Source organism: Rhipicephalus sanguineus, chromosome 7 (genome assembly GCF_013339695.2).
Source record: "Rhipicephalus sanguineus isolate Rsan-2018 chromosome 7, BIME_Rsan_1.4, whole genome shotgun sequence".
NCBI classification, from domain to species: domain Eukaryota; kingdom Metazoa; phylum Arthropoda; class Arachnida; order Ixodida; family Ixodidae; genus Rhipicephalus; species Rhipicephalus sanguineus.
Window position 1 is genome coordinate 106,680,130 of NC_051182.1, and position 12,608 is coordinate 106,692,737.

Consider the following 12,608-nt stretch of genomic DNA (forward strand, 5'->3'; position numbering starts at 1 on the left):
AATGAACCCGCTCAGCACCGCGCACTTCCTTGTGTTGTTTATTTTTGTTTTCCTAATGAGTAAATGCTGGTCAACACAAAGAGGCCAACAAACGTTTTAGGCACAGCCGTCGCGATCATGGGTAGCGCAACACGTTGTGTAAAGTGGTGTTGAAACTGTTGAAATGTCTTGCACGTGAACAACTTCACACCACTACAAATGCTGAAAACTAACAAATACCAGCAGCCATAACATGCATTTATTTGGTAACACACTGGACGTAACGTTACGGTTGAACGTGTCCTTTGATTGCCTCTTGGGTTTGGTCTGCTTGGGAGCAAACGTCATTCGTGATGTTTGCACGTTTAAATGTACTACGTGGGCAGAGGGCACAGCGACTGTGCACACAGAACACATTGAACATAAACATGCGCCACAGTGCATACACGGCAGCCGAAGGCCAAATGCTGCAGTGAGTTTTCAAAAACGGGTCGGCAAGTTATGATCGCGTCACGACCACGAAACAATGTCATGACAGCAAACGTCATTCGCCGTGTGTGCTTCAAAAACGTCGGAACACGTTGAAATGTACGGATTCCCCTTTCGTAGAAGAAGCCGAGAAGACGCACGTGTCCACAATGCATACAGCTAACACACAATACCAAACTAACGTGCTACCTACGGTGATTCTGCAGAACCAAATCACCACTAAAACCCCCAACCTTTGCCACACCAGTGAGCCTCGGCGGAGAGCCTTGGCCAGCTCCAACCGCTCCAACCTCGAGCATCAGCTAACGCTGGTTGCTATCGAGGGGCCCAGGACGTGGCCCGCGCGCGAGCTCACGGTATCCCCGACTAAGAGCGCCTCTATGTATCTCTTCAAATAAAGACGTTTATCGCCAACCTTGGATGACTGTGCCGTCGTCCTCGCACTCGCTCTATCAGCACGTACGATTTCGGGGGATTTCTTGAATATCAAGCTGTACTGCAATCATGCAGACTGATGTTTCAACTCGAGCAGGGCATATCGCGAGTGAGCTGCTTTCACGTAAGCGAGCGAGCGCGTGCGTGCACCGCGATAGCCGGGTCGGGCAAGGACCCTCGTGCAGAGATTCCCCCAGCTTCCATGGAGTTGGGGGAATCTCTGCACCCGTGTGCAGAGATTCCCCCAAAGAGCACAGATAACATAACCTGGCTTGAGTCATTGGTTAGATAAACAAGGACCCCTTGTTTATCTGCACACCCTCATAAAGATTTGTAAACTGAAGTATAGCTAGTTGGGCAAGTCGGTGCACAGTTTCAAATAAGCAAATGGCTAACCCTTTCTCCTTCACAGCCACTTGCTGTTTGCCCTGTTTGTTTAATTCCTTCAAGCATATCTCATTCATACACAGCCAAATGCAAGCATGCACATTCTCACCGTGGTTATCTGTAGATGTAACAAAACATCTGCACACTTCTTACAAGAAAAAAATGGCAGATTTCACCTTATGTAACAACTTCATATATGGAAGCTTTAAATAAAGGAAATGTGGGAGGAAGTAACATCCAGAATCTTCACAATGAGTAAGCTGTAGTTGGGGGTGCTGGAATAATTTCCACCCCCTGGTGACTGTTGATGTGTGTGCATAGCAGAACTTAAAGGCGATTTGTACTTTTGCCTCCGTTTAATACGACTGCTGATCCTGAAAACTTGGTAACTACTTTGTTGTGTCGTATTTAGTGGGTAATATGACCCTGGGATCTTGTTAACGTGGGCTAGCTGAGCTTATGTAAGCGCTTAGGTACAAGAATAGGTGTGCCATATGACGGTAAGAATGTAGAGTGCTCAGAAGTGTGGGAGCCCAACGAGCCCGAGGGAGCAAGACACAACCTACCTTAATTGATCGAGCTAGCTTCACAAAGAAAGAGATGGATTGTACAAGAGAGAGAGGAGGCAGAGGATTTAGGAGGACCGAAACTGGCCACAGGATGGTTGCACCTTGCAAAATCCTTCATTTTTTGGCAATAAATCTTCAACTTATCAAGCGAAACCAGGTGAAATTATCAAGCATCTTTGGAAGCTGTATCGTTTTTTGAAATCTGAAAGGAGTATCTGTCTGCTTCAGCTGAGTTGTGCTGGTCAGCTCATTTACTTCAGTGTTCAAATAGGATGCTTTCTCCCGTTTAAACTTCTTACAATTCTCTCATCAATTCTTTTATGGTGCCTTTGGCCCATACTCTTCATTTTGATGGTTGGACTGTGACATGCCGTGGTCTTGTCTTGGGCTCAGCAAATCATTCGCTTGTTGATCATGGTGAAACATTGTGTTTTGCCTCTTCATTTTCCTTTCTTCCCTTGCATCGACTGTTTTGGGTTGTAGCAGCACTAATGCTGCAGAGTCATTCTGGTGTGGCAGCTCATGATAGCTCTCAATTTCAAAATCTGATGAGTGCTGCTTCAAATTAGTTTCACCTTTTAGCGACATTTGTACAATTAGGTGCAATCTTGTGAATATGAGGTTGTTCTCAACTGTGAACTCATCTTTTTATGTGAAGTATACGTGCACGTCTTGGGGTATTTGGCACTTATCTGCAGGCTACGTACAGCCAGCCTGTCAATATGAGGGCTTTTATTTTTTGCAGTGAGTAACCAGTTGGTCACAGACCGCTGTGCACAGTTGTATATTCGCTGTATGTTGACATGTCTAGCTGAGGTGACATCAACAGCTGCACTGATGTCCACTTGGAACTGCATTTGTTTGCAAGTAGAAACTTGACATAATACAGAAGGAGGTCCCAAAGTAAAAACTGTCATTTGATCACTTCCATTCACTTTAGAAGTATGTGGATTGAGCTTGGTTTGTGGCTTTTTTAAAGTGCCAAAATTGTTTCATCCTCATTATCTAAAACCAGGCCAGCAACTACCTTCAATGATGGTCTTGCTGAATTAATTACTGTGAGGTACTGCAGCATGAAGCTCTGCTTGAAAGTTCCCCGTTGTTCTGCAGTGTTTCTTCTAGTAGGATTTCACTGATGTAGAATTGTTCTCCATTAGTTATGCGCTGATGTTACTTACTGCTTTACCTCTAACACAATGTTTCATGATGCCTTAGTTTAAAAAAACAGCGCAGAAAACCACAGGGAAACACAGAAAGGGAACACGAATAGTGCTCAGGCCCATAGTCAGGGCAGTGCCCAAGGGGCCCGCCCTCCAACACCCTTCCGAAATTTTGGTGAGGGGGTGTTTTACCGAAAATAAATAGAAAGTAGGCATTTTCTGTCAGTCAAGGCCTTTAGCAAGTAGTTTACATGTAGCTCAATGGGATATATGTTTCATTTTAGGTAAGCAAGGTAGCCGTACAAATATAGCGCTCTACTGCCAAAAACATCATGCCTACAGCAAGTATGCATTTAATAAATATATCACCTTTGTTAAAATGCTCTAAAGGGTTCTGTTGCTGACTAGACTTCAAGAGTTGAGTCCCGACCGCATAAATTCATTTGCCTTCTTAGACAACCATCTTAGCTGGTTATTTTTGCATATGTACAGCTGTAATCAATGTCTAGTTAGGGCTTCACACGTGTGAAAGAGGCGTTGATTCTTGGTCTTGCAACATAGACATCTGCAGCAGAATGCCTACTGTGATTTCAATTATCTAGCTGCACTGTGGCATATTGTGCAGTCTTCAGGGCAGTGCCATCAACATTCAGATGTATGCATCCATATTTATTTATTTATTTATTTATTTATTTATTTATTTATTTATTTATTTATTTGTTCATTTATACCCTCAAGGCCTGAGGGCATTACAAAGGGGAGTGGTTAAAAGACACAATTGAAGATCCTAATAAAAGAAGGGGATTTGCTCGAGGGGCTCATTTCTTGGTTTGACACGGTGACATAAAACCAACAGGCAATTAAACCAAGGAAAGCATAGGGGACATTATTTCTTGTTTTTAACTGTAGTGTAGCAAATATGACATGAATAGGAATGTATTAAAGCGAACCAAAAAACAACACTTCAGATTCCTAATTACACAATGTTAGTTGATGATTGACAAAAACTGAAAATGCCTTGTATAGATGCGAGTGATCTAGGAAGGTGGTTCCAATCCTTCAAACTCTGAGGGATCACTGAGCAGGAGAGACTTCTATTGCGGCATGTGGCGATACTAATTTTATTATTATGACCAAGGTGTGCAGGAATAAACAAAGGTGAGGAAAGTAAATCATGTTGGATCAGTGGGATATAGTAATAAATTTTGTGAAACAATGATAGCCTGAAAATTTTGTGGTGGGATGCCGTTGATGGTAATTCGAGAACAATTTTCACGGACATTACACTTGCTGCATGGTTATAGTTGTAAGTCATAAATCTGGCAGCACTATTTTGAGCAAGTTCCATTACAATAAGTAGTTTGCTAGTATATGGATGCCATATAGCAGCCACATATTCAAGTTTACTTGTGATAAGTTTTGTAAATGATGAACTTATATATTGAGAGAGGAAGAGGCAGAAGAGACGTTACAGCAATGATAACCTAGCATGTGATTAGCATTGCTAACACTAATAGTTATGTGTATAGTTTAGTCAAGATCAAAGGTAGTCTGAATGCCAAGATAGTGAAATGTAAAGACAGGTTCAAATGACGTGCAATTGAAAAGATAACAGGGAGGGGTAGTGGCAGTTCGAGTTGAGCGGGCTGCTTTGCATTTTTTATGATTTAGCTCCATGAGCCACATGTTCCAACAGTTAGATACAGCATCTAGGTCATTTGTAAGGCCGTAATGTCATTATTGTTGTTAATTTCATGAAATGTCAATTGTCCACAATGAGGTGAATATCAGAAGTTCAGAACACACAATTTGAAAAGTCAGTAAAGTATATTAAGAGGAGTGAAGGGCCTATAACAGACCCTTCTGGTGCAGCAGAGGCGAACAGGCTTGCTAGATGAACAGGCTTGCTAGATGCCATGCCATTGCATGCAACAGACTGAATAACCAAGGTGAGAAGACGAGTGTCTATATTTAATTTGCTTTGTTTGAAAGGGGCCCTGCAACACAAATTAATTATGTAATTTTCATCGCTTCTTTTCGAACTGTGGAATGCACCGAGATTGTTGCACAACGTCAAAAACAAAGCTGTTACAATTTTATTTCAACAAAGAAACCACATTAGTTTGGGACTAGAGTGACACACAGTAACTATTTTGACGATAGGAAACGATGCTTCATCACGTGGGAGCAACGACATTGGATGGGAGTTTTGATTGGTTTGACGCGACAAGTCACACATAATATTCACATGGTGCCAGATAGGCCACACTATTGTGCAGCCTATCCGGGAAAATTATAAAAGCACTCTTTATACTTCCTCAGATACTAAAAGATTTCCGTCTCTGAATATGAAATTTTGAAAACAATTGCCAAACGACGCTAGGTGCACTGCACAACGGCCAGCATAAGGAGAGTCGTCCGGTATGTCTCTGTAAGAGGTGCGCGGTGATTAGAACCAGCCTTTGCCATTCATCGCAGTCCCCTGTCCCCCTACTAAGTCAAAGTGTGGGGCAGATTTTGCACCCCTCCCTCTCTTAAGTGACTAGGGAGGCACAGATGAAATAACATTGCAAGGCCCCTTTAAGAGAAGAAGTTTGTGACATACTTTATCAAATGCTTTCTAATGAACGACAGAAATACAGTCAGCCATTGAAGAACAATATATATATAGGTGCAATTCGTGAGTGAAGGAAAGAAGTTGGGTTTCATAAGAAAATAATTTACAAAACCATACTGGCTGGTGAAACCGAGATGGAGTCAAGAAACTTTATTGGCTAAGATGATAACATATATCCTTGAGCATTTCACATGAGATGCTAGTTAGGGAGACCGGGTGGTAAATGGTTGGCCACTGGACTTGTGGACAGGAATCGCCTTCTGATCTTACAGTAGTAGCCACTCAAAAATTTTTTTGAAGGAATGATGGATGAGTGCATAATGTTCTAAAAAAAAAAAGCTGTGTTAATGAGGACTGCACCAGGACTAGCAGATATCACAAATGAGTCAACAATTCTTTGGATGACCACAAGCCATAGCTTCACAGTGGTATGGAAGAATGGGCTTTCCGTCCACTCCTGTTCTCACAGACTGCCCTATTTGTGGAGAGCTCATTGGCAATGTTTTTATTTTATGTTATTGTCAATCAATCACACTGATGTAACACAACAAAAAAAAACAGGAAAAAAGAAAAAAAATACACTGGAGAGCGGATTGGCGGGGGGGAGGGGGATGCCTGGGCGGGGGACTGTGCACGAACGGGGAGGAAGGGTACACAGAATTTTATTTCAGGCTGCGTAAGAACGCGTGCCTGCCACGCTCTTCCCATAGCTATGACACGTACTGAATACATGATCACTAGTTTGCGGTGCCACTTAGTCATTTATGCCTTACACTTTGTGAAAGGCCTTGTTTCAGAGAATTTCGAGGTGCCACACTTTATGCACATCGAGTGTTCTGTACGGCCGCAGCCACTCGGTTAGTGTACCCAAATTTAGGATTTGCGTCATAGGTGTCGTTGCAGAACAATTAATTAGGATAAAGCGACCGACCACAGCACGCCAGTTTTGGGGCTCGCGTGCGCAGTTGACGCACAGAGTCGCTCTTCTAGATGCATCAGGGGCGTAGCCAGAAATTTTTTTCGGGGGGGGGGGGGGGGGGGTTCAACCATACTTTTGTATGTTCGCGCGTGTGTTTGTATGTGTGCGTGTATATGCGCAAGCAAAATTGAAAAATTTCGGTGGGGGGGTTTGAACCCCCCCCCCCCCCCTTTGGCTACGCCCCTGAGATGCATTGGCAGGCAGGAAAACGCTCGTTTTGCCACAACACACGTATATATGTCCAGCGTGAAAGCAAAGATGGGCCACGCATGCGTCACGTAGAGGTTCATCAATTGCTGACTATACTTGCAGCGATCCTTTTTCAGGCATCGATCTATCGAATACTTGCTGTTTCATGTTCTCTCATGCTTTGATGAACGCGCGCATACGAGTTAACACGAAGAGGCGGCCGCACGGGCCCGTCTCATCGCGGGCGCCATATGCAACGCTCGCTCGGTTGCTGTGCCACGGTGTCGGTTTCGGAAAGCGACATGGAACGTTTTCGGAGTTTTCGGTGCAAACAGCGAGGTCATTGCATGCGCACGCTTATGTGCTCACGCACATATGTACTATAGCGTGAAAGCAGAGACGGCCTGGCCACGCATGCGCCTTTATATGAGGAATCGATCTATCGAATACTTATTGTTTCATGTTCTCTCGGTCTGATAAACGCACGACGAAGAGGCGGCCGCACGGGCCCGCCTCATAGCTGGCGTCATATGTACAACGCTCGCTCGCTCGCCGTTTGCCACGTTGTCGGTGCCGGAGAGCTATGTAGTTAGTGGAATGTTTTCGGCGCAAACAGCGACGTTATCGGTGTCGGTCGTGCGCAGACGAGAATCTTATCGTACCGAGCTCTTTGTCGGAGGTCGGGAAAGAATACTCTTGTCGTACAGACAGGCACCTTTGTCGGTCTCGTAGGTCGGGAAAGAATGCCCTTGTCGTACCGACAGGTACCTTATCGGTCTCGAAGATCGGCAAACGAGACCCTTGTCGTACCCACAGGTGCCTTTGTCGGACCGACAGTTACCTTTGACGGGCCGACAGCTACCATTGTCGGGCCGACAGCTATCATTGTCGGGCCGACAGCTATCTTTGTCGGACCGACAGGGGCGCTTTGTCGGATTTTTCGACTGGGGCAGCTAAATACAAAATAGTATTTTAACTTTTAACGGAAGCTTACGCTTCACCACGCGAGATGATAGGAACAGAAAAGGAGATTCTAGATCTTAGGTTCAATATTCAACATGCTCCTTCCACCGCATATCTTAAAGGGACCGACAACTGATTTTTCTCGAGCAGTTTTTTACGGCGCGACAGGAAGCTCACCCTTCGTAGCGTTTGTAGCTTCATTGGTTTATCCGAAAAGCACGTAGTTATTTTATAAGCAGTATTTTTCGATCTGAAAGTCTCCAAACACGCATGGAGGCTTGCTCCAGCAACACTGAGGATTGATAGCGATGCCGCTAGTCCTTGTGAAAGCTGTCGTTGTTCTGCTTTCGCCGGAGTTACTGTAACCATGCTTAACCACCTTTATTTTGAGCTTTCCAACCTTTTTTTTTTTAAATAGCAAGCTGTTACAATGAGGTATGTGGATTTATACACTTTCCCGGTATCTGTACAGCGTTGTGTGCGCCTACGCCCAAGGTTGCCTGCGCCTGTGTCATGGATGGCTTGTTCCGGCGTCGTTATTCTCTCGATACACTTTTTTCTAACTTTCTTAGCCAAGCTGATAATAATATCCTTCAACCTTTCACCTTTTCGTGCAAATGAAATGGTTTTGGTTTTAGTAGCATTTATTTTTAAATAGTTTGCATGCGCGCTGATTCTTTAACGTAAACAAGCACGAGATGCGCTTTCTGTTCTATTTCTGCTTTGGACAGACCCGTAGCAAAAACTGTGATAATATGTACATACGACATCACTTCCACATCACGAGCGATGTATACTGCATCATTAATAAACAGTAAGAAAATATGCAGCCCAAGTACGCTGCTCTATGGGACTCCGAACCTAGCATAGAATCACCAGGACTCCATATTTTTCTAGTTTATAACACAATATTGTACTGTTAATAAACGTCGATAGACTCAAAAATCAACATAAATACCAGAAATAAATTTTGTTCCTCAATGCTGTTAAAATAAATCTTTATGAATCAAGAGTGCTGTTTGTGTATATCGGTGTTTTCGAGAGCGATGCTAGACTAGAAATCATGCACTTAGTTATGCCGGTTGAAACATGATCGAAGTCGTGCGTGGATAAATTTTATATACTTTTTGAAGATACCGATAATACTGAAATTGGATTATAGTTGTTTAAATTTTTTCGTCACGGTGCCTAAATATATGAATAACTCGAGTAACCTGCATATGTTCGGCAGAACTTGGAGGAAGTAGGGAAGAAAGAAAACAGAAGAGCAGAAAGCAGGGTGGTTAACCAGAAGGGTGGATGGTTGGCTGCGCTGTATGCGCTGGGGCCTTAATATATAATAAACGTGTGCGACTAACTTGACATATGAAGTCAAGCACGTATTTCACTGGTCCTAATTGCATAACGTCTGCGTTCTCACATTTTCTACTTTTTATATCGTTAATGAATACAAAAATTTTCGCAGAATTAGTAGGTGCAAGAAAGAGGGGCTGCTAACTAACATTCACCTGTGAGTTGGTCCAGTCTTACTTTGAAAGCGGTTAGCTTGAGTACACTGCTTGATGAAGTGTTCACGGGAGTACAGAGAGATACTGTGCGCCTTTTATCGCTAGCTATGACATTACTTTTCCGCGCCAAATTCAAGATAGAAGATTCAGCGTGTGATTGCGGGATAATCGAAACGCCACCCTGCATTCTGTCAATGTTAGAGGGGACACGGTGGAAAGCCTGCTCAAATTACTAACCTATTTATATTATCAGATTATTCATGATGAAGCAGCTGTCGCCATTTGTCCTCCAGAAAGCGACCTTTTTCGAAAGGGCACACGCATGTTCATTACTATGGTTTTCCTGGCTCGTACATATGCGGGACCACTGACATTTCCTAGTTCTTCATAATTATTAAAGCATGCATATAAATACAGCATTGATATGTGGGCGTATCACTCAGCTGAACATATACTCATTTCTTCTCAGTGTACGAGGACATGGGTTCATGGAGTGGTTAAAAGACCCAAACCACGCTAATTGCGCAGGAATAGTAAGTAAAATATTTATTGTTATGACATTTCGCACGGCCGCTGGATGCACCGTGAATTCCGAAACCTCCCTTACCTTAGTGACGAAGCCTCAAGTACCGCTAGACCATCTTATGTATATTCTGAAAGCCTCCTAACTCAAGAGCCCTTATTGAGGGCTTCCTTGCTAGTACTTATAGTTTCGTAACCTAAGGCCGCCGGGAAACTGCCTTCATGCTTCGTTACCTTGCTCTATTCACTGATTGAGAGCTTCTTGGTAACGCGTGCAATGCGTGCTTAGGTTACAATGCGTGACAATGCGTGCTTAGGCAATGCGTGCTGACGTGACACTAATCTGTACACGCGGAATTACTTATCGCTGGCCGCCTCGCAGGCGAGAAGAAAACGATGGCTGCTAGTTCACGTAAAATTTTGGCAGGCGCAACATATACGTATTAGGTTAAAGCTGCAAGCGAACTTTTATGTATATGTTCTCCTACAGGTAGTGCAACGAGCATTGCTTGCCGTGCGCATCGCCGAGTTTCGTGGCCTACACCATCGAAAATTTGAGAACCTCTCTGAAGAACAGCGCCCAGCTGTCTCCAGTGATTTGCTGCAGAAGCATCGTGGCAAAACCTGAAGCTAATGGGAATTAACTGTAGATTTTTTAGGACACGAACCGCGGATGGCGATAAGTGTACAGAAATTTTACCGCTTGACAAGCGTCAAAACCAATTACGGCACTAATTTCCTGGACTATACGCTGATGAACACCTTCAATTCTGTCTGGTGTACTGCACCCACTGCCGCCCTTTCCTTAAAAAGCTCGAAGTTTCACACGTGCCAATGTCCTAAAGCATCCTGCTGATAGGATTAACAGACTTGTACCAGCTAATACTAGTGGTTTTACCACTCCGGAAATGTTTTCTTTTTCAAGAATGAAACGCATTGTTCTGTCACGAGAGCTACTGCTTATTATCGATAACAAATTTATCAATCTAACATATTATCGTGCACGACTGTGCAACGTGCGGGAAGCGATATTATACATATGAGCACACATATGAGGAATTTGCGAATGCGTATTGGAAAAGACACGCTCGTCGCTACGTGCATGGAACATAAATAGTGGAGAACAGAAATTGAACAAAGTTTGGCAGACGAGTTATTAAATATCGGGCTGTGCACTAATGCAACGAGTCACCTCGTATAATTTATAAGGCGAAGTTCTGAACGCGTCACAGCTTCAAGCAGAAGACAAACTAATAATTTTTTTACCGTATGGGTCGTTACACCTGCAAACACATAATAGCACGTACTTTTCATTTGTCAAAACCAGAAAATTGAAAAATGACAAAAATAAAGAGATGCAAGCAACGAAATTTATGGTTTCATTTACAAGATAGGTGCAAATATCGCGCTATCTAATTTGATTTAATCTCTGCAAGTAGTGTTGTATCGCGTCGTCTCATATTTATTCTGTTCATGCCATCATGAGTTTGTCCTTATTCTTATTTACTTTGTACTATTTGTGTTTACACGAGCCACACTGAATTTATTATTTAACTTTTTATTGCTACCCAGTGCTTTACCAATGTTGATGCTGTGCCAGGCGGTGTTGGAAACCCGTCACAAGACCGTAAAAAGATGCTCGACAACTCGCCCGTTTGTCAGTCTCAATGTCAATTTTAGTCTAGTCAGGAGGTTCCTGACCTCCTTTTGTCCTGCCTCACAAGCAATACAAGTGTGTCGTCTAACAAACAAACCTAAAATAAGGTGTGAATAATCATTCGACGGACCTGCGAAGGCCGCAATTATTTTACAGTGAATACATGTAAGCTAGGAAAGCAGTCAACTTCTAAGACCTTTCGTCCCCCTGAAACGCACTGGAATATACTCTTCATTGATCACGCGTATTAGTCGCCGCGACGTTAGGAAGCTAACGTATGTTGTCCTACACAGCGAAATAAACCTAGGCTCTCTTTCTTGCAGTGTGACCCAAGAAGTTGCCAGTCTGGCTGCAATTCTCCATGTTTCTGTTTCCCCACGGACCAGATAGGAGGACAAAACGGCATTTGTCTCGATCGGACAAAACCGCTGCCCAGCGGTCTGCTAGATTCATATCGAAGAGGACTCACCAATTGATCACACGAACATTCGAAATATTCGTGCGCAATATATGTTCTGAGTATGCGTTCCGGATCGTTCCTATATAAACAGCAACGCTGTGATCACAATTTTCAATTTTTACGTTCCTTATCTTTCATTAATTCAGCAGTGTTCCTTATATATAACCGTGCGAGAGGTGACAATATTTAATGAACGATTTTTCATGTAAGGCAAGGTAATGCAATAAAAAGAAAATGCGTTCATCCACTTTTTTGGTTCAGTTACGAAGCAAGATATCGGAAACGCACAACCTGAGATCAACCTGCGCCATGATGGAGTGTATACAGTCGAATGGTAGCGCGTGAAACGCACATCCTTGTCTGGCTGTCCCGTGAAACTCACTGCCTTCCTTTGTGTTCTTCCAAATTTATTTGGAAACATAACAGGAAACAGCGCGGGCAAACGGGACAAGAAAGACAGACAGGACTTGGCGCTGTCAAAGAATTCGTAGGTACAAATATATACGCTCCTTTGGAAAGGTAAATAACAAAAGGAAGGGAAAGGGGAAGCTCTACGGTATTTTCATGACGGTCGGTATGTCATACTCACCGGGGATTTTAACTGTGTATTAGACACGCGAGCTGAGGTGCAGGGTCCGGGATGGGGTCGATCTGACTGGAACGCACGCGAGCTGCGTCGCCTGGTCCAGCACTT

The 12,608-nt window shown here is 43.5% G+C and overlaps 1 long non-coding RNA gene across 1 annotated transcript in view; it reads left to right on the forward strand.

Annotated features, from left to right (window-relative positions):
• LOC119399709 (uncharacterized) overlaps positions 1–12,205 on the forward strand; it is a 47,669-nt gene extending 35,464 nt beyond the window's left edge. The window contains exons 2-3 of the long non-coding RNA XR_005184935.1: positions 9,745–9,808; positions 11,778–12,205. This is a non-coding gene — a long non-coding RNA (uncharacterized LOC119399709). The remainder of the gene's footprint in view (positions 1–9,744; positions 9,809–11,777) is intronic.
• Positions 12,206–12,608: the final 403 nt, after the last annotated feature.